At 42.3% G+C, this 23,219-nt stretch overlaps 1 long non-coding RNA gene across 1 annotated transcript; it reads right to left on the bottom strand.

Moving 5' to 3' along the window:
- Positions 1-651: 651 nt before the first annotated feature.
- LOC135238415 (uncharacterized) lies at positions 652-23,095 on the bottom strand. The gene is made up of 2 exons (XR_010325112.1): positions 21,438-23,095; positions 652-1,101 (listed from the first exon to the last, which is right to left on the bottom strand). It is a non-coding gene; the product is annotated as an uncharacterized LOC135238415 (long non-coding RNA).
- Between the last annotated feature and the right edge of the window lie 124 nt (positions 23,096-23,219).

Below are 23,219 nucleotides of genomic sequence, written 5' to 3'. Positions count from 1 at the left end.
GGCTGGCTAGTCAGTTAGTCGCCGTAGCTTGTTTATAGTTCATTTGTGTCAGTGCGTGTACTTCAGTAATTTACGTACAACTAGTCCCAGACTTGACTGTTACTTAGCGGTTATGTTTCAGGAGGATTCGCATATGAGCCGCATTGTGAGTATTTAAGGAGTGTGACATCAGCGCTCGCAGCCAGTTCCTGAAGTTGCGTCGGCCAGTTCCAATTCCCTGCTTGTTTTTGAAGCTGCATTTACTTTGCATGTTCACAAATGAGCGCAACAGCACAAAGAACGGATCCTCCTGGTCTCTCCTTCGCCGAAATCGATACAATATCATTTTTAAAGAACACTCCAGAAGTAAAATAGATGGTCAAAACCTACACCTGTTCTTTTAAAGCATTTTTGTTATGCACCAGCTCTCTCCACAAACAGGTTAGTCGGGGACTGAGAAGGTGACGCTAACCAGGGAGAGATAAGAGGATGCTAACACGCAGTAAATGTTACCACCGTGTTATTGTTACCCCCCCCCCCCATCAAGCCAATTCACGTCGCTAACAGGCTAACCATTGCACTAAATGCACTTAGGAGAAAGCACACAAATGGCCTGTCTTCCACGTCCAGTTGCCAGTTCTTACGAATCTGGATGACGCGATGTGAGCACTATTCTGTTCAAAATGTAGATTTTTAATTTATTTTTTTAGACAAATTTTTTTTTTGCAGACATTCATCTGCCTGAAATGCAGATACTATATCTGAGCAAGCCCCAGACACTTGTACCTCAGCACTTGAGAACGATTTAGGCAGGACCCATGAGCCATCAGCGAAGATCTGCGGTGACGGTGGGGGTGGAGGGGATTGGGGGGTGGTGGAATTCTCATCGGACCGTCTGGCACAGGGGTGATACTGGGGAGGACTACTGAATTATACAGAGGGGATGTACAACTGCGTTTTAATCTAGTCATGCTTCAGTCCTGATAAAAGGATTCTCTCTATCTTTCCTTTCAATTTATGCCGTCATCAATCATACATGTCACTTCCTCTGGTCCTGGGGTTCCTGTGGGAGGGGGTGTGGGGGGTCCCCAGGGGGAGCCGGGCAGCCCCGGGACGCAGATGCTGTTGAAAATTAAAGATGGAGAAAGAGACGGAGGTGTAGGAGAGTTAATGACCTGAACCGGGATAGATATACTGCCACATTAGCAGCAGCAAACATAAAGATACGCAATTAGCAAAAATACAAACATTTCTATGTTTTAAATGCCAAATTGCAAATGGTCAATCATCAAAGTACTTCTGCTTATTTCTAATGTTATTTGACAAATAAATGCACTTTAATGAAGTCAACTGAGAGGGGAGAGTGGAGTCCATAGTAGATGGACAGCATATTTATAATGAATTTTGAAAAAAAATACAAAAAATCTAGTTTATGGGGCACAAATGTTTTTTAAATACAGTATAAATGTGACAGGGATCTGTTAAAAAAGGAAAATCATTATCAGTGCAATGCTACGAAACCCCTGTAGCAAAGGACAAACAAACAAAAGCACCAGACCTTATGCAAAAGAAGTGCCATTAAAACACTGAGGGTACGTGTTCTGTGCACTAATGAAGAGGGTCTTAGTAACAGGAAGATCTGACAACAAAAAAAACATAATATCCATAGCTGCTGGGCCATTCTCAGTGAACCCTTAAGTACAGCACCAGCTGTTTGTGGCCACTTCTCAAAAGCGCAGACAATGTGATCCCACGTGATCTCTGACACCGCACGATCACACGCATGCACTTCTGTCACCGTTACCTCTCCCAGCCCCCGTACTGCTACTTTCTCCGTACAATTACCTGCAATTGTCCTCAAAAGCTTTTTGGTGTCAACGGCCCTTTTGCCATTGCGGTAACGGAGATAATAGGTCCACTGTGTAGGCTTTCAAATAATAAAAAAAAACCACCCGTCCTTTGATGGAATCGAGCTAATTCTGGAAAACCTAGGAATTGAGGCTGTCCCCGCCCAGCAGATTATTTTTATTTTGTTCTGGCTACTGAGAAACTGACATGCTAATAATGTTACTTTTTACAACTCAGCCCCCAAAAAAGATCTAGCTGACAGATTTGCTGAAGGGCTGATATTATGCAAACAAGCTACACAGTGAGTAATTTGTTCCAATTAGCTACTAATTAAATCCATCAATTAAGTACAGTCGCACGTGTCTCCTGGCTGCTAAATGATGGACTGTGAGTTGCACTCCAGAATGGTGTGATGTACAACGCTGTTGTCCCTGTAGTGTTTAACCAGTGCTCTGCAGAGCTGGGATTTGTACATTTTGCCCTTTGTAGCAAATTACTCTTTTTCTAACACTAGGAAATATTAGTCCCCTGCGTTACCTCTTGTAAGCCTGGCCAAAATAAAAATGCTGCAATAGCGCAAAACAAGCACTGGGTCACCCTTACAAAGGAAAACAGTGGTCTTGAATCATCAATATTTATCAGATGCAAAAGGTATGTCATTACAGAACAGAACGTTGTTCTGAAGAAATTTCGGATTTTTGGAAAAACAAAACAAAGACATCATTTTTTCTCCAATGCAGGAACATAGACTAGAAATCGGTATAGGTTTAAGATTTTGACAAAATAAATGACACACAAATATTTGTCTTCAGTTTGTCAAGAAGCTAAATCAATAATGTGTTATTTAACCAGTCAAATCTATATTTTAAAAAATAGGGACACGTGTCAACTGAAAAGCCATTATTTTCTACATTGCCTTTAAAATCTGAGACACATTTGAAAGATTTTGAGCTTACAGGTTACATTTGTGTTAATTGGCAGTAAGTCTTTCATTACTTCAGCGTTCCAATTGTGGAGTCACTTAAAGGGATTTTCTGAGAACCCTTTAACTAAAGGACTCTTATCCAGAGAACACTTAAGTACCCGAATACGAGAGAGATTCACTGCTCAAGCACACGTGAAGAGTGGCGATAGATAAACGAGAAAAAAACAAATAATTTTTTCTCTCTCTTCATTTTCTTCTATACCTCTCACCCTCCTTCTTTCTCTCGGAACCTCCCCACTCTGTTCTATTAATTTAAGCATACTTTACAGGCTCTGAGAACAGAGAAAACGTTAGCGAAAGCATAACATACTAGTAATAGAAGTACAACCAGGTTTTGACAAATACAATTGGACAGTAATTATAATAATGATAACTGTAACAGAAAATAATTTGATATACCACTGAACTGATTCTCAAGGGAAACGGTGATTCTGTATAACCGAGCTGAAGATGAACAGTGGTGAACACCTCTGTTCAACAGCATATTGCAGGATGCAGAAAAGAGGACGCCATCAAAAAAAATCACCTGTTTTGGACCTCTGGGAGTGGAGAGAGAATCTGATTTACCCCATTGTGGAATTCCTCCAATCTTCAATAAATGTTAAGCAACAAACAGGCTGTCACAAAGATATCACATAACACGATAAAGGAGTGCACTGAAAAGAAACACAGGGCAAAAAAAATCTTTCTTTTTTCTAAAGGGATTTGCCAGCAGATACAATGCGACTGTAAAATGAAATGCTGCAAGGGAGGCTGTTTTTCTTCTTCGTGTAGAATGGATTCAGAACTATGCGTTAGCCTGAGGGATTTGCTCTAACCGAGAGCTGCAGCATAGCCTGCAACGACAAAAGGGGATGCTGCCATCAGATTTTATTTGAACACATTGGGAATTTAGCCAAGTCGAAATACACAGAAGTAACACGGCCCAAATTAAATTCATGTTGCACATGTTTATTACAATGTTTGGTGCGAGGCGAAATTCGGAATGTCCGAGTAGCCTAATAATTCAAAAATTAGCCTGCTTTCAAAGAATAGCCTCCACGCACGTTCCAGGATCGCCAGGGCCCTTACTTTATAGGCCTGTATTTTTAAATATTCATACGTAACTTTCAGTTTCACAATAAAAGCGTATATTAATCATTTCCAGAGAGCCATCTGCGCACTCCACATCCAGGCTGGCCTAATTCCGGAAACAATAAATAGACATGAACATTGCGGGAAAATTGGTCGACTGCTGGTTTTAGAGGAGGTAACAGATAATAAACATATGTCCATACGTATAGATCCCAAGTACTTGGTGTAATGTGAATACATTGTGTTGTTTAAATTCATAAATATGTTCGCAAAGCTGACATTCTCATAAAAAGTGCAATGAATCAAATGAGGAAAAGTACCATCGTGTGATCACCAGGGAAAGGCTGTATATGCGCACACCTACGCACAAACATGATGACCTTCACCCTCCATTTTTTCAGCAGTGGTTTTTGCATGTATTCACCTGCTGGACTGTCATGCAAATTAATCTGCCAGATCTGTCGGAAGGACAGAAACAATTCTGTGGAATACTGTAAAGAAAAGAAGGGAGGAGGTTTCTTTTGAAGGTGCGATGCATATTGACAGTCAGTTTCACAGCAGAGTATGTAACGCTTGGGGTTATACCTGAGTACGAGGAATAATTTAAGGGAACGGAGCTGTTTGAAGTTTCATGTTTAAAGATAAGATTTGTGCTCATTTCCATTTTGCTCACTTGCAGTAGATGTGGGACAAAGAAACCCTTTCTTGCTGTGTTCCATACCACAATGACACCCACATACTCTATATTGCATCTAACAAAATGTCATTTTTGAACACCATCTACATGAAAAAGAAACTATATTTTACTTCAGTGCTTTATAGAAGGACAAGGTAGCTGAAACGCCTCTATTTGTTGATTCAATAAATATATTTGGAATGAAGGGAACCTTGGGCCAGAATACATTGTTCTTCTGCATTTTTACGTATTCCACAGATCAAGACCAAGCACCACATTTCTTTTCCAAATACACAAACTGGATGCTGCTTCCCTTTTGAGAAAAGGATTTTGAGGATAGATGACCTAGAGATCCCTGGCATCAACAGATAATAAAAAAAAAGTTATAACTGCACAAACGCCATGAGAGTCTTGACTTTAATGGCACAGTACTCATTTGTAATTATCTCCTGCGATGGGTGGTGGGGGCGGGGGCGGGTGAAGACAGCGTATTGTTCAGACTTTGACAAACAGGGAGTCAATATGCAAATAGACCTGCGCAAACTTCATCACATCCCCAAGGGCCTCTGAGACCAGAGCCTTTATGCCGCCGGGGGCCAGGTGTCGGCGAAGTCACGCCGCCAATCAATCTCCGCGGACCACGCGACTGGCCACCGCGGCACTCTGAGGGGCAGGGAGGAAGACCGGGGTTGATTGGGGTTGGGGGGGGGGGGCATGAGATGGGGTCCAGGGTGAAACTGGCATGCCTGTGGAAGGAGAGATAAGGGAAGGCCTGTAGCTCCCAAGGCTAAAACCCTGCTTATTCATGGCCTCTCTCAACGCTTCAGAGATTACATGGCCTGCCTAATAGTGATATTGGGGGGACCCCCCCTCGCCCCCTCTTTGTTCCCATCCATCTGCTCCAATCTCACAAAGCCCCAGAGGAGGAGGCTGGGGTCACTGTCTGGGGTGGGAGGTGGGGGAGGGGTGGTGTTTTGGGTTGGCGAGCCTGGGGGTGGGGTCTTTGTTGATCTGTGCCATGAGAGTATTCACATACCTGCACGTGCAGATTTCAGTGTTTTTGAAAGATTATTTCTTGCAAGTCTTCCTTTTTGCAAATCTATTCCAAATTTTGGAATTGAGATTCAAGAGATATACTGAATGGATAAACAGAGCCACTGGTAGCCGCTGGTGACTTTTTTTCACCATTTTGTCGAAATTATTTTGTGATTGCTCTTTACCTGCTCCTGGCACACATCTACAAAGATGTGCAGAGAGGTTATGGAAGGCATGGAATGTCAAAGTTTTGATGTCAGAGCCCTGACTGCCACATCCGACTCTTCATACCTGGAGCAGTGTCTAAAATACAGTGCACAAGGGACAGAAGTGAGGGTGGAGCAGTGGCTCAGATACAGTGTACAGGGGACAGAAGTGAGGGTGGAGCAGTGGCTCAGATCAGTGTCACAGGAGGAGAGAGATTAGGGTGGAGCCAGTGGCTGCAGCTACAGTGTCTGGGAAGTAGAATGTGAGGGGGAGGCAGTGTTAAAATAAGAGATTTGAGCAGCGGGACCCAAAGTGAGGGTGGAGCAGTGGCTCAGATACAGTGTACAGAGGGTAGAAGTGAGGGTGGAGCAGTGGCTCAGATACAGTGTACAGGGGGCAGAAGTGAGGGTGGAGCAGTGGCTCAGATGGTGTACAGGGAGCAGCAGGAGAGAGATTATGGCTGGAAGCGTTCCAGCTGAAGAGCAGCTGAAGTTGTGTTTGAGGAAAAGTCACTCGTAATAAGAAAGAGTGAGAGAGAAAAGGAGGGCAAAAAGAAGGTGAGGAAATAAGAGAATAAAATGAAGTCAGAACTTTAACTGAATCCCAAGGCCTTGTAATGGAATGACGTGCTGTGAATTTACAACCCTTGAACAATTAATCCAATTAATCAGAGTTTTTCAGACATGTATCAAAAGGTGCTTTCAACAGCCATGAATGAAATGTGTTTGTACAGATCTCTGAAGTATTCTGCCCTACATGTACATAATCCTGGTGACCAACAAAATAAGGAGCATTATGATGACCTTAAAGTTCAGTTAAGGGATTCAGATAAAGTTCCAAAGTGGTGTGACATCAATGCAATCTTTTTTTTGTGATGACTAAATTCTGTCATACATTAATGGTGAAAAGCTGTTGAGAAATGTTGTAAGGAAGAAATCTGTACTGACAACAAATACCAGTAACTCATGGGTGTTATTTTACACTATGTTCACAGAGCTCACATTAATCTGAACATATTTTGGCAGAAATCTGACATTCTTGGTGAGTTATGTAATCATAGAAATGTTTGAATTATCACTAGTTGCCACGTTATTGTTATCGTTGCAAGCTCTGCAAAGGCTTCATTGTTTGTTAAAAGCCGAAGAGACAATTACACGGTGAAATACGCAATAGTATGTCTTCATGTGTCACAGTGACACATGAAAGGCTCAGACTGATGGGACATTTTTGTGCCAAGATGGCATAAATCATGGCGTATTGATTTCAATGTAACATCAATGAAAATTAAAGCAGCTGGCTTGTCACGATTTACAAAAAACACAAAAACCCTAAGCAAAATTCTACATATAAAATATTTCTAATGACTTCCAGGCTGCTTTACTTGTCGTCACACCGCCAACCCGGTGTGTTAACCGGGAAAGCGAAACATAGTCCAGCGTTTCTAAATAATTCATCCGTGGTCACGCAGTGTTCAGGCTGCCATTATCAACATTTCCTTTGATTCTTAATTCGACAAGACTGCTGTAGCACCTTTCATTTGTGTATGCGTGTCTGTTTAGGGCGCACACCTCACTCAGAAAACGGGATTTGACAGCGTTTGAAATGGGCAGTAAAAGCCGAGAGAAAAGTGCAATAAAAAGGACCCTTTTTGTAGTAATTTCTCAACAAGACGGATGAGGCGCCCGGCGCGGTCCTTGACAAACGCGAGCCGCCCGGTCTTGTGAATTGAGTGCGGTTTATTCATCATTGTTTGCAGGATGCCGCTGAGCCTTTCTCAGGAAGCTTATTATTGAGCTGAAAGGGAGCTGTCAGCCCAACACCAGCCTCTACATTACAGCTCGTGTCAAATGGCTTCGCCAAACTCAGAACAGACTGCAGGCGAATAGCGCACGCCACGAACGCCCTCCTTTCTCCAGATAGGTCCTCGCGCATTACGGTTCATCAGCTGCAGGGCCAGCAGCACACGCATAAAAGGATGCTCCTTGTGAAAATGTCACCTACACCACTGTATGGTAAAAATAGGAAACTTTATTTCATTTGCGATCAAACACGAGTAAATGTTACAAAATAATAAGTAAATATTGAGAAAAATGAGTAGTAAGTAATACTATAATGTTGGCATCACCATGGCCAGATGAGGCTTTGTACAGTAAGGATTCTCTCCAGAATAAATGGACGTTAGTAAAGTATCTGTTTAAAAAATATCCGGAAAATATTTTAAAAATATTTTAATGTGTTTGTTATTCCACAATATGGGCTGGAACATGTGCAAATCATAGGTTAAGACATGCAGACTATTTTGACACACAGTTGAAATATTAGCTGCATTTCCCCAAAATGACTTGAGGTCTCACATTATTGAAATATTCATTACAAGCCAGTAACTGTCCAGATGGAAGCACGCACATCCAGATTTCGGAGGGAGGACATTCATATGCCGAGCATCGGTCTTGAGCAATCGTTTAAAATAGACACGCATGAGAGGGAACGGGGTGGTTTCCACAAGAAATTTTTACAAAAGCTTGAAACTATTTGGGTCAGGCTGAACAGGGGAGGAACACGTTCAGAAAAATAAAAATGTGTTGCTTCCTTTGGGTTCCCATAGGGGATTACCCACCCCTGCCGTGTGCTACTTCAGCACAAACAGTTTGGACATATGGCCGGCCTCCTCTGAGGTGCTATTGGCACACAATGGTCTGGCTTCACGTCGCCCACTGGGAACAAAGATGTCACCTGTTTGAGTTCTCAAAGCTCAGCTCCCGACCAATTCACTCTTCCCTAAAAGGAAATATTGTGCATCGCTCCTATCTGTGTCCTGTACCTGCTCCAGTTACAGCCAGTAATGACCCTCACAGAGATAGACCAAGGGAAGCATCCTTATCACTCGACATAAAAATGTATCGGATCCTGCAAACCCAGCCATTTCAATGTACATTCCCCGTCTTTCTGAAACATTCAAGGTGACCCATTCCTTTAAGATGGGGGTGTGCCTCATATCTGGCTGGGGGCTTTACAAATATTTATGGCCACGCCACGGTGTTTGGCACATTCGGTTTGCTTAAAAGACGCTGCTGGTTTCTGTTTTAGTGTTGTCTGCTGTGTTATTTTAAACACTGTGGGCGAGGCTGTCTGGCCTCGGACAGAAATAAAGGCGAAATAAACATTTACGCGTGCAACGAGATTATGTTTACCACAGTGCTTAAATTGTCCATGTTGTTGTTGTTGTTGTTGAAAGGCTTGCTAACCTTACTAAAATCTTGCTTTATTGCCCTTTGGTTTCTCAAAGTGTTTTTTTCTGGTCACTTCTGACCAACAGTGTGCTTGGCCTATGGAATAACAAATAACACATCATCTAATCTTAAATTCTGTGAACAGGTAATTGAAACCACAACAGTGTATACATTACTGTGCCACACCATAGCCTCATCCATGAAATTAAATAAATAAATACAACAGTAATTTTCTTTTTATACCAACATAAAGTTGAAGACAGAGAGCTCTGCATACACACAGAAGAGGCCCAAGTTCAGGCCATGCATACCACAATTAACCTAAAGCAGGATATTCAATGTTACTGCTCCAAAGGCTGCCGAATCACTGTTGATTTCACGATAAATAAAATCAAAATAAGAAAGAAAAACCCCAAAAAAAACTCTTATCGTGCCAAATTGCCTGAACTGAAGTTTGTCTAAATGGTTCCACACCATCGCCTCGACGATTTCGAATCACAGCCTCAGACAGCAGGTGCTGGGACAAACGGGCTTTGGTGGCGCGCTAAACTGTCATGAGGAGAGTTACTCGATCATATTTGCGGAGAGATGGCAGATTAGCCCGCCAGAGCCGGGAGCAGACAGGCTGCCAGGCGCAGAGGCGGATCCGCTAACGCCGGGGAATCAGTCAGGGAACAAACAGACGTTGTGTTCGGTCTGGGCTGAACCCTGGAGGGCCTCCGGGGCCTGGGATGGGGGGTGTGCCGAAATGCTATCCGTCCTCCCCGCGAAAAGATAGACGGATGGATGGGCAGACAGAAAGAAGGGTGAGCCAAAAGAAAGACAGAAAAACCAAATCGCTGACTCTCACTACATAACTCTACATGTTAACTCTAACACTATGTTGGGTCCTGGACATTGGGAAGGAGTCAAATTCATTGTTCGTTCATTTCAATTCATTATTTTGCGCTCTGTTACAGGTACCCTGTGTTTTTTCATTCAATGAGGGAGTCTTTCCTGTACTTTATAAATACATTTCTTAGAAAACAGTAACAGACTTGTGGGCACAGGACTGCAAAGACAACCAGTAGTCTTGAACGTTAATGCGCGCTGAACCTCAAGGCTACCCACAGTGATGTCATCGAGGAGAGCGGGAAACCGGACCAATCGAACACCCCCACTCTGGGAAGGTGCACAAGCTCCACCCCAATCAGGCTCCACCCCCTGAAATCTCCCCGAGCTGAACTGTGCCGCATTCAGGTGGACGGAAGAGTCACGGGTGGCGAGGTCGTGTGAGGGTAGAGGACCACAAGGCCCCGGATATCTCCCGGGGTCGCGTGGGAAACGCGGTCCAGCCGTCCCCCAGCGTGCCGCCCGATGGCGAAGGGTGTGCCCGCCGCACCTGGTCAGGCGTAAGACGGATGAGCGAGGGAACTGAGGCGGAAATGCCAGGAAAGAGGGGGTCGGAGGTCGCGCTGAAGGGGAGGGGGGGCGTACCCACGCGAGACGTGCCGCTGTTTACGAATGCGCGCGCCAACCTTTTGCTTTCGCGACCTTCACAGAAGCACAAGGTGGTTTCGGCAAACGTCCGACTCGATTCAGAAGCCTGCCACTTATCTTACCATCCCTCTGACATGAGCTGTGCGCGCTCCGAGCAGCAGTGCATCAGGTAAATGTGACAAAAGGAAATGAGAAATTTAACTCGCTCTTTAAATGGGAGGCGGCACAAAAGCTTTCACAAGGAACAGCACAACAAACTAAATACAAATTAAGCAACAAGAATGAAGAATATTGCATTCAAATATTAAAGAGAAAGGCTAAAGTGAATAAAAATTATAATACAACAACTTAAGAACAAAAACAAAAAACAAGCAAATGTTGCCAAAAATTATTCATGAATAAAATCAAAAACACACACAAACAAATGCCTTTAATGACCAGTTTAATATCACTGTACAATAAAAAGCTCCACCCTATAATTTCTTTAGAATTATCCATCCAATCAGAAGCTCTGATGTTGCCGAGCGGTCCACACAAATGGACAGTAAACTGAAAAGCTTGTTTTGTCACCCATGAAGACTTTGGATTATGACTAAGATTTTAGTCAAAGCGGAAAATTACAGGAAGGTTAAATTTAACTTCAGCAGGGCTCATACAAGCAACGACAGGAATGAGAAAAAGCACTACACACACTGCAAGCTCTTAAACAGGGCCCACGTCTTACTTATTCAATGGTCTAAGGCACAGTGTGTATCCTCACAAACTCACACGCGTGCAAGGTGCTAACAGAGCACGCTCTCATTGCATCACCGCGGTATCATTCCAACGCGTCTCCATTTACACAGGTCCTGAACACTATCCTAGGGGTTCTTTGTTTATTTTACCTCTTTTTTTTTTCCCTGAGGCTTACACAATGGGCACCATGTCATATATGTGTGCGCTGTGTGTTAACACCGTGGCTGTCAATGCCAATCAAGCCTCTGGAGAGGATGATGCCTCTGTGAAGTGGCCCCTCGTCAAGGCTTCCATTTTCCACTTGAATGCCTTCAACACAAAGGCCATAGCCCAGCGAGGAGGGGGGGGGGGGGGGTTGCAGGGAATAAGGTGTGAGGAATAGGGCTCGGGGAGTGGGGCTCACCGCCAGGCCAGTGCGGAGGAAACGGTACCTCTGCCGAGGCAGCCCCCGCACAGTCTCAGACGCTGCCGTCGCCGCTCGCCGCTCGCCAACACCAACCGCGGCGCTTAAAAACCACATCAATTATTCAGCCGCCTTTTTTAATCGCATAAAAATTTTACGGGCGGCGGGCTGGGATGTTTGTCCGCGTTTCGCGAAACTTTGAAGGCTCTCCTGCAATGATGCAGCGGTGCAGTGAGCGCGCTCGGTCTCCCTCAGTTTAAACAAAAAAAAAAAAAGAAAGGAATTCTCTGTTCTTTGCAGTCACTCATTGTCTGAACCTCAACACTGACATTTGACACGCCCTATGGGACTGAACCAGAAGCTAGTGGGGTGCTAGAGCCCTGTCGTTCTTTTCCAGTACTTCTCTTTTGCTCGTTTCCTCAAGCAGTTTATGTTATAGTGGAACCCTCCAGTCATAATCCTCCCAAACAAATACGATACACAGTGAGGTGAGTTTAATGAAAACTATATTGTCCCCCTTAATGTCTTTTATTTATGTGATGATCAATATTGTTGTTATAATGTTGTAAATAGAGGAGTGTGATATTGGGTTGAAGATTGCCCTGGTAAATTAAAGATTGCCTTACCCTGGTCTCACTTTGTTTTAGAAACCCAGAGTGTCACCATATCAGCCATTATAATGGTTGTTAAAAACTTCTGGAAGCATCTAAAACATTTTTGGCTACTCATAAAATTGAAAATAACCAGCTCGTTTTTAAAAAAATCACCTGTGTGCAAAACACCCAAAGAAGCAGATGCTTCTGACATGTATTTTTTCCCTGGAGGAATGATGGCACATATTTTGAGAAAGTCCCACCTGCTTCAGCTAGTGATGACTTCTTAAATCGTTTACATGCAAGAATGGTTTTTTATGAATGTCCGTGATAGGGTGTATTGACTTTAAGCTAATTTACTGACTACCTCTGACATCATACAGTAAGCTAACTAACTTTAGAAGGATCTTCTCTCCAAAATGAATGACAAATGATTGACATGTGGAATGTGAAAATTTGTCCTAGTAAGTTCACACAAAACACTTTTTTTTGTAGCAGGTTTATCTATAACTCTGAGGACACTAAATCAATAATGAGAAACTAAATGCATTTTCAGTAACTCTGCTTGTCCATGGCTTACTTTGGAAATTCCTCTCTTTTTCAATCAATTTTTTTTGCTGACATCACAAAAAAAGAAGAAAAAAAAGCAGCCTGGAGGAGTTCAAGGGATTTTTTTGGCTTTAACTCAAAATCCCATAACATTACTGCCACTAAATCAAGGACATGGGTGACTCTAAATTCAGACAGTGTGCATGGCACAACAGAATCCTGCAAAATGGTGTTTTCATCACAAACTGCAGGGCTTGCGAACATTCTCAGGGCCAAGTGCGGATGTGAAGCTATTCAGCTGACGTACAGATTTACAAGGAAGAAAAACTATTGCTCCAGTAAAAACTCCCCTCCAAGGATTCGGTTCGTCCCCCATAAATATTGTGGCATTTCAGTGATTTCTTTCTCGCCTTAGCCTGTGAACGGCCACATTAATGCTTGTGTGTGCTGGTGAGTGTAGAATAAGGTCTCTATTTATCAGATCCAGCCTCTTTCTGCAAGGACTAATTACTCTAGACTTCAAAGGCAATACTAGACTACCAGACATGCTGCAGTATTGTTTATTAAAACTGGATAGAGATGGGAACATTTATATTTAGATACAAATAATTGCCTATTGCCTTTTTTAACTCTCAGAATGTATTTTTCTATTTGCTTTGAACACGATTAGACTAACAATATAAGTCAATATCAATGCCTGCAATTAAAAAAGGGGAGCAAAGCAAAGGTGGAGTATATACTATAAAAGCTGGATACCTGAGATACATACAGTAAGCTCCATAATGTTTGGGACAAAGATTTTTTCTTGATTTGGCTCTTTGACTTTCATTGGCACAACTCTGGTCCTCACGTTGACAAATGGCAATTTCAGACTCCAAAGGCAATCAAAAGGCTAGAATCAAAACTAGATACTGAAGCTGTCTTATACCTGCAACAAGGAAGCAAATGAACACACCTCACTAATCAGCAATACCTGTGATGCCATTTGTCCCAAACATTATATGATTCCCTCAAATGGGGGCGGGGGACTATGTATAAAAAGTGCTGTAATTTCTACATGGTGAAACCAAAATGTATTAAAAAATACCCTTAAATAAAAGCTTAATCGTATATTGTTTGATTGCAAATCTAAATTGTGGGGTACACAACGAAATCAAGAAACAATTTACATATATACGCATCACTGCATATATTTTTAACAATGTGCTGCCCATTTGCTGAGAGGCAGAACATGTGACTTCATGGTGCATTATAGGTACTGAAGACCGACAGGGACTAAGTGAAATGGAGTACACGTCCTGGTTTGAAAATTAAACGCAAATTCTTAAATGTCTCAGGACTGCCAACCATATGTGCTTTAATGACTCATATACAATTCCAAACAAGTAATAAGCAAGTTGCAATAAAGAAAAATTGTTGAAGAAAATGGAAATTTCTCCACCGTGAATGGGTTCCTTCTTTCACCTTCTTCGTATGTATTTCTACACTCTTAGAAAAAAGGGTTTTTCACTTGTTTTTTGTCACTTGTTTTGGTGCCAAGTACAAGTCCCTTTGAAAGGTTCCTCAGCAAAAAAGTTCTACAACCCCCTGTAAAAAGTTATATGTGTACCATCTTTGAAGGGCTTTCTCTATTGAACCATTGACAGAGGACATTTCTACTGGCAAAGGGCTCTTCAATTAGACAAGATTCAATACAGAACCATTATCCAAACAGAAGATCCCCTTCAAAAACATTTTTCCCCAAAGAGTACAGCAAAAGTGACACTGAAGAACAATACAATTCTTTTCTCTGTCCGCTAAATCCATTGGGTAGGTACGTAGACACGTTGATTTTTAAAATATACTTCATCGTGTAGTCCTTTTTCAAATATTGCCTTGTAAAACAGCAAATGAACAAATGAAGAACAAACATTTCCTGTTTGATCCCAAAATTGTTTGACATTTTTTATAGCGATTTTACAGCAGATTGATATGCCGAAGCACAGATCCATTCTTGATTAATATGAGCTGCGTTCGTAGTTTATGGGTGCAGGGTATTTAGCATTCACACAGCCTCCATAAACTAACCTTGTTTGAGATGTTTCCCTTTCCCCCATGCATATGAATGAGAAGGAAATGTTTTGGTCCAATTGCACCTGATTTGTGAAGGTGCATCTCTGGGCATTCCATGATATCTAACACTGCCACAGCTCTAGATCATATGAATAAATTGAGCAGTTTCCTTGTTAGAGTGCCATTTTGTGTCAGTTTCTCCAATTTCCTTTATATTTAACCTTTGCGTGAGACAAAAGTATTCTGTGTGTACCAATGTAATATGCTTTTGGTGAATACTTCCTCAAAAGATTTCTCATGTTTTAACGTCCTGTACTGGAGGTGAAGAGTGTAAGTTAATTTCTTTCAGTGCGTGAATTTGTTTCTACCTGTATGGTTCCCTTTAAAATTGTGGGTTTAAACTGTTCTGCTAGTGGATAAACTCCATGGCTGGATGCTCATGTCTGCTGTTGAAAGGATCTCATTTTGTCCTCCAGAACATTCCACATTCATTAAGGACTACACCTCTGAACTTCACTCTGCATTTGACTTTTGCATCTCTGAGATTTTCAGCGTATAGCACGCACTATACGGATGGTCTTCAGTGAAGTGAAATCTTGGAATGGAAATCGCCAAGATCATCCCCCTCGTGCACAGGAGGGGACAGCCTGGGAACTATACCTTACGGCGTCCTCTGCATTGACTATACCTAGACTATATCTATGTAACTATATATAGTCCACTGTCAGTGAAGTTCTCTCTCACCTGAAAAAGGATTCCTTTGTTCAGTGCAGGGTTTGGCCATTGGCCAAAAACATTTCCTTCTCATTCATATGCATGGTGAGGAAAAGGGAAACATCTCAAACGAGGTTAGTTTATGGAGGTTGTATGAATGCTAAATATCCTGCACCCATAAACTACGAACGCAGCTCATATTAATTTGAGGACAGAGTTATGCTTCGGCCTATCAATCTGCAGTAAAATCGCTATAAAAAATGTCAAAATAAGTTTGAGATCAAACAGGAAATGCTGATCTGCTGAATTCAGAAAAGGACTAATATGGATGTCTGATTCCTTTATCCAAGACCCACCGCTGGCTGCACTGCAGTGACCTTTTAACAAGGCAGCACATGGCCGCATTTCTACAGACATAATATACCGTATCGTATTTCAATGGTTACAAGCAATTAACACAATTTTTTTTTTTTTTTTTTTTTTTACTTCGAAAACTGACGGCTATTTTATTGGAAAAGCCCATTCATCACATGATGCCTATTCTTTTAAGGCTCGAGTTAAGACGTCACTTTCAGTTTATTTCATCTGTCGATTAATGGCAATAAACATACTTCCATTTGACAGACCAATCAAGGTATAACTACTGATACTGACACACAGGGTAGATTTTAAAAATCTTCTCCCAGCCTCACGAGCAAGGCGAATGTCTTTTAATCAAGACGAGAAACATTTGATGCAGCCAACACTTCAGTGCGCCCCACACGCTGGACTGTTTTAGCCCCAGTGTCCGGCGCCTGTTGGGTTCGCGCTCCAGGCGATTACACGGTGCGGGGACAGATCTCGACTGACGTAGCGTCATAATTAACTCGGTATGGGAGCGAGGCGAGTTATGCGTTCCCCATCTCGCCGCGCAGCCGAGTAATTGGCCCCTCCATATGCGATACTGTAAAACTGTGAAACAAAGGGTTCCCAGAGGCCCAGTCACTGACCCTCCATGACCCCACGGAACAATGGCAGACAGGAAGCATTTACATATGTTGGCTCTTCCCATGGGGCCGGTCCAGCAGCGCACCGAACTGTTGCCATCACCCCGGCTCCGGCTAACAGCAGCCATCGCCAATGAGAGAGAGAGAGAGCGAGAGCGAGGGAGGGGGAGAGGGAGAGGGAGAGAGAACCCCTCCACATACAGTATTCTCACACTAACTGCCTCTCAGAACCCTGGATGATGGGTCAACACAGTGCCATATGTTTAATGGACACGTGGGGGGTGGGGCGGGGGAGCATTTTTATTTAGAAAATATAATATTTGAAAATATTTTCATTGCAGAATATTTTCATCATCCAAAACATGAGTAGTATGTAAATAAATGATTAAATACAAAAACCTTTTCTGTCCGGTCTCAAGAGGATATATGTGCTAAATGTAAGAGGAACAGGAAAAATGAGGTGTGGACAAAATGATTTGTTAATGTTTGATTTCTGCATCATTGCAGAGCCTGGTTAATCGCTAAAACACATTGAGAAAGCTTCCTGATGCTTGACAATTAGTACTTATAGATGCTTACAGCTCCTTGTTTACAGTCAACAACACATTATGGCTGTAGAGAATTAATGGATGTAAACCATCAATTATTTAGCAGAACAACAACACGGTGGGTTTGGGCCAAAAGAAGACCATTGTGGTCATATATATTATGTTTAAAGTTTTTTAAGTTTATTTAAAGGTTATTTAAACCTTATTTAACCAGTCACAGTTCAACTGAGATATAGAATGTCTGATCAGGGAAACTTGGCCTTCCTGAACATAAATTAAGCTATCTTCAAACAGTACATCTGTTTCATTACACATAGCAACCAGCTGTACAGTGTTTAATTCAGATGGTAAGAAGCATGGATTCTTCATTTATTTGTCTGTGTCTATCAGACACAACAAACACGAGCAGTATGTCTCATATACCAAGTGCCAATTCATGTTTCATGAATGCTAACGTAAAACAGAATGAAGCACCGTGGTTAATCAGCCATTCCAACTTGAAGGTGCAAGTAAAACTTCCTATTATGGCGCTTGTAATTCTAAGCTAAAGTACAGTCAGATACTAATACAGCTATCCAGTGAACTATGTATGCCCCCTGTGTAAGGGCTCATCAATAATGTAATTTGCATTATATTTTACATTACATTACATTTATTTAGCAGACGCTTTTATCCAAAGCGACGTACAAAAGTGCATATCATGGTCATAGGACAACTACAAAACACAGATTCAATAAGATACTACAACTTGCAGTAGTTACTCAGTAAGTGCCTCATCTTTACTGTCTCCAGAGGGATAATATTCTTATTTACTTTGTGCATATCAATAGCTCATGATCCTGTAACAATCCAAAATATAAGGTTGTTGAAATGGATAACATCAAGCCATAACGAAAAAACGCTTGAAACAAACTGATTTAGGATGATAAGCACTGTCCTAAAAGTAAATATTGATCACTCCGCCCTGTTTTCAGCAATCTGGCCTGCCGCAATTAATTGAAACATTCATTACCCTCAGTCTGAGCACCAAACTCCTAAACGAGAAGGAGCTGGAGCACAGAATAGATTTCGCAAACAGACAGATCAGAGAGACAAAGCAGTACACGCCTGGAACAAGTGTTAATTGTTCCCCGAGTCCATTCCCTCTCATAAAAATGCAGTCGAAAGGCAGATAATCTAATTTCAATTGACAGCAACCCGGGCCGAACTGCTCATTTGGCAAACCGTGGCACCACCGTAGGGAGGTTCTCCCCGAGGTGTCGGGCCCCTGGAGCAGATGGACCTCACCGGGTCTCCGCGGGCCCTGCCTGGCGGGCGGGGACGGTGGCAGAACCTCGCCGGAGCCGCGGTGGGGGTGGTGGTCGTCCAGGTGGTAACCGCCCATCCAGGCCCAGCTGGACGAGCACTGTCCATCTGACGCCTCAGAGAATCGATTCACTTTCAGCCCCCGCTTTGCATTTCAATGCAGCAACAAATGATGCACTGTAGCCCGGTCTATTGCGGCGAGAGGGCGGAGATAATTATGTCGCGCGCGTTTTATTGGGTCCAGAATGATATTGGGACTCTGCGGGGCTTAATTATGGCACTTAACTCATTGGTCTTCCTTCACTTTACAGAATTTCACCCATTTTTAAACAGATCTCATCAAAACAACTTCCAAATGCACAATGAAAACAGCCGCACTGTTTAAACAAATAGTTGTGGACAGCTGAAATATTTCAATTACATGACTAAATACATTAGTTAATTTGATTTTTATGCCCTAAACAAAACATTTTTTGAAAGTGGCAGGTATTTAAATATTAAATTGAGCACACAAAAACTGAATAATTATAGAGAATAATTTATGGACAAGACTACTGTCTGCAGAGTATTGCGTTATTAGTTTTTTTAAGGGTGAGAGACATTTTTTGCTGAAGAAAATTAAATGGATACAAAAGGACACTCCAGCGGGGGGAAAATGGTGCATTATTATTATTATTATTATTCTGAATTCAGTTTCATCTTCAAAACACTTTTGTATTGTAATATGTATTGGAAAAGATTGAAAGTAAAAATGAGATTTTACTTTAAAAATTTGAATTAATTTCAGTACCGTGTCTTCAACTGGACAAATGATAGATGACTAGAAATCATAACCTAACCTTAGTTACATACTGTATGACATCAGACTCCCATATAAATGAAAGGATGTTTCCCAGCAGTGTGAACAGAGTATGTGAGGTGAGACAGCTGAGCCGGTGAACAGCTTGCCAGTCAGTCTCGAATACAGTAGAGAGTTGAGATAATTGAAGCCTCTTGTATTTTTACACTCTATTAGGGTCAGGGAGTTCCTAAGTGACCCAATACCCGGCCAACAGCTGACAAGGCCCTGTTCTAATTGTGATTAATTAGATTTTTCCCCGTCAAACCGGGGTCACGTCACCCTCATTGTCCCACCCCCCGTCGCTGGCCCTGGCGTGGGAGGGGCCAGGAGAGCAGGAGAGGGGGGTGGGGGGGGGGAACAGCTGCTGACCGAAGACCGTTTTCTGATTCCCATGAAGCCCTTGTGTCTACCACCTCACAGGGAACAGAACACAGGGAACAGAGAACGGGCAGCAGACGTACACCTACACACGCTCACACACAACATGCGTGTATCCACACCTACGCGTGTATACACACACACGTATATAGCACAATCAACGCACGTTCACGCACCCATGTGTCCAACGATCAGTCTTGGGACACTCGACTTTTGAAGTTTGAAGGTCGGGACGTTGAGGTGTTGAATCTGCTTTTGATCTGGAGGTGATTTTTACAAAGCACCATGATAAACCATTTAAAATAAAAGGATGGGTTCAAACATCAAACCTCTGGACCATATAATCCCTGTGAATAGTAATATCTGAATCCCAATTTCTATGCTTTGCTTAATATTTTATTAAAAACCAATATGCATAGCAGTCGCGTCCCAGAAACCTGCAGATTTCTCTACCTCCCGTGGCTGAAAGGTAATAAGTAATAAATATGTAAAAGAACCTGCACCCTCAAAGAAAATTTATCAAAGCGCATGCATCTAAAAAAAAAACTAAGTATTTTCCAGGTGCTACTCTGTTCTACTGTTATGGCACATTGTCTTGACATTATTTTGTTTACATATTAGTAATATGAGTACTGATGTTTAAATTTGTCATCATTTTATGACTGTATGTGCTACTCCACAATTAATCCATTATAGACAGCCTGTGATATTAAAACTCAGTTTTCATTCCTATTCTCACACAATCGGAAACACACACAGAACATTTCTAGGTAAATATTCCATTGTAAAACTGTGTTGTTCATGAAAGGAAAGCACAAGACCGATGACTTGGACATAACATTCCCTCTGGATGAGAGTGTTTGCTAAATGCCTGAATTTAAAGGTACATGTGAAAAATGGCATAAAAATGTGAAACCTTTTCATGAGAAATGTTAATGCTTTGTTTTCATCACATCATTGTACAAAGGTTATCAGGGAAAGCAAGAAAAAATATCCCCATGACATCAGGTCAGTAAACTTACAATGTGTTAGTTAAGCTTCTAATTATCTCCATCTTGTCTCAGGCATTTTGATGTTTTCTGATGTAAACTAGTGCTGTGTACCAGCACCCTCTGGTGTTAATGTGTGCAAATGCAACACGCTAACAACTAAGGTTGCAGGCTAAAAGCAACAGTGCAGGCCCCAATATGTTTCCTAGTTATATTAAAACCTACCCATACATTCTTTTAAATGTAAAGTTCCTATTGTAAAGTGTATATTGGCCAGAAGCACTCAGATACAGTTTTAAGAACTAAATCTACAAAAAGAAGAAAGAAAAAAAACAAGCTGTACAAAAAAAACTGCCGTGAATTTGAACATTATGCAATCACAAATAATGTTCGTGCATGGTAAAGTCTTAAGAAGTCTGAGCAAATATTTCACATTTTACCTTGTTGCAACTATCGCACACTCCACGTTCACAGATTGGATTTGTGCTTGTCACTTGACCCAGCGATTTGCATTAATTACGTTCGATTTCAGAACCGATTTTTTTTCGGATGAACGCTGCCACTGCGCCACTTGAGACGACTTTGCCGTCGTCCCCTGCGCTTCATACGAGTAATAAATAAATGGCTTCGTACCTGACCGCACTTTCTGTGTTTCTGACAGGCTGTAGCAAGCAGAGACGCAGACACGCACATTCTGAACAGACAATTAATGACGCCAAGCTGCTATGACTCAACCCTGCCTCAATGCCCCTGAATGAGGGGCGTGTCCGCAGCCTTACCGGGAAACCCTGGGGGGGTGGGGGAGTCGAAACATTTATATATCCTTCTTACCTGTAATCGTAAATATTACATTTCCCATCAGTGGCGTCACTAGGGTTGCTGTCTAATCAGACCCCTCCAATCCCCGCCGTAATTTGAACACTGATGAAGGCCACAGTGTGATCGCTCAGAACCCTCCGTCCCTGTGGTTTATGCCTTCATTAAAAACAGGCGTTTTAAAGACACAATTTAATGTCTTTGTTGGTTAATTTTATTTACTTTATCTTCGACTGTTGCTCTTATGTGTGAGTACCTGTAACTTAGTTTACACTTGCTTTATTCTTTCCCTTCTCATTGTGAACCACCAGGCATACCATGATCTTATACGTCTTATATGAAGTTACTAGTATTAGTATTATCGTGACCGTTTGGTGCAGTACTGAAGCCTTGTTTATTGTGCTACCAAGGATTCTGGGCCCCATGAAAAGATCTCACATTGGGCTCCACCAGCACAAAAAAAATCCTATGTTCCTATTTTTGAAGGTCCCCTGTCAGTCAGAGCCCTCGGAAACAACCTAACTTGTTTTACCTCACAAGCGGCCCCACTTGCAGGCCTCCCACTTTTCATAACATTTCATCTGATTCTCTGAGGGACTGAGCACCCGTTACATTAGATTATTGCTGTTTTAGAGGTCCACTGAACTCAGGGGACATTTTTTTCCAAACCCGTGGACAGAACGCCACAGGTTACCAGTGCTCATCAGCCACACGGAGGGTTTCTAGGCATATACCATCTAAAACAGTGACTCCCCTGAAAGGGACAAGATGCTCCTAAACACCAGCACTCCCAAACCGGGTCCTGAGATTACACATAAACTTGCAGTAAATAATACACTTTAAGGAACCTTTCTTTTATGCTTTTAAACCACTTGAATTGCAAAGACTATTTGAATACTTTAATTAAGGGTGAAATGTATTTGATCAGCGTGGGTCCTGATGAAACCAGGACAGCAAGCAACAGCCATCACTGCTCAAACTGATGACCGACTGCACCCTGATTGGTTGAATTTCCAAACGTGCCCGGGAACCTGTGCGACAGACCAGGAAAAAGGCGGGGTTCTCGTCTAAAGGTCTCAGCTCAGGCTAATTGACTTGGTCCTCCATTCATTTTCCATTTAGTCAGTTCTGTTTCAATGTGCTAGCTCATTTAAAGTTGTGGTATAGCACTGGGAATCTCCAAGGTTAAGAAAAAGTCGTTTTGAAGCTCATACGACCTGGAATTTGAATGTGTTACTATCCCTACTATCCCTGCCTTTACTTCTCTTCACATGTAACTTCTTGAAATTGACCCCTTGTGAAGGCTTGTGGAGCAGCCCCATTAAAAACACTTTAACAAGTTTAACACGCTAACCACGCTAGCAGGAACACTGGAGGAACGCAATTCATATCACCGATCTATATGTAATTGCAAAATAAAATAAACATGTCCCGCGTCCGATTCTGCCTACTTCAAGGACAAGTTGCCAGAAGGATCAGACGGAAAGCAAAAGCGGCATCTTCGATGTGGAATAAACACGCGTCAACGCCAAACTGGCACCCGAGGGGCTACTTTACGTAGCCAGAGGGCTCTTCTCGCCGGTCACCCGCCAAATGAAGAAAGCAGCAGACACACGGGGCAGGTGCACTCAATAAGATTATTCATGTTATTTTACAGTCTGCATTTATAACAAATAATAATAAAAAAAGATTAGTAAGATGTACAGTATTGTAATGGTCTGGTCTGCTGCAGAGTCCATCTGTCCGTTGGTCTGTCCATCCGGGGAGGAGCGGCCAGTGGCTGCAGCTACAGGTGTA

The sequence above is a fragment of the Anguilla rostrata genome, chromosome 13 (assembly GCF_018555375.3).
Source record: "Anguilla rostrata isolate EN2019 chromosome 13, ASM1855537v3, whole genome shotgun sequence".
Lineage (NCBI taxonomy): Eukaryota > Metazoa > Chordata > Actinopteri > Anguilliformes > Anguillidae > Anguilla > Anguilla rostrata.
Note: the sequence above shows the minus strand (reverse complement) of the source record. Positions and strands in the feature narration are given on the sequence as shown.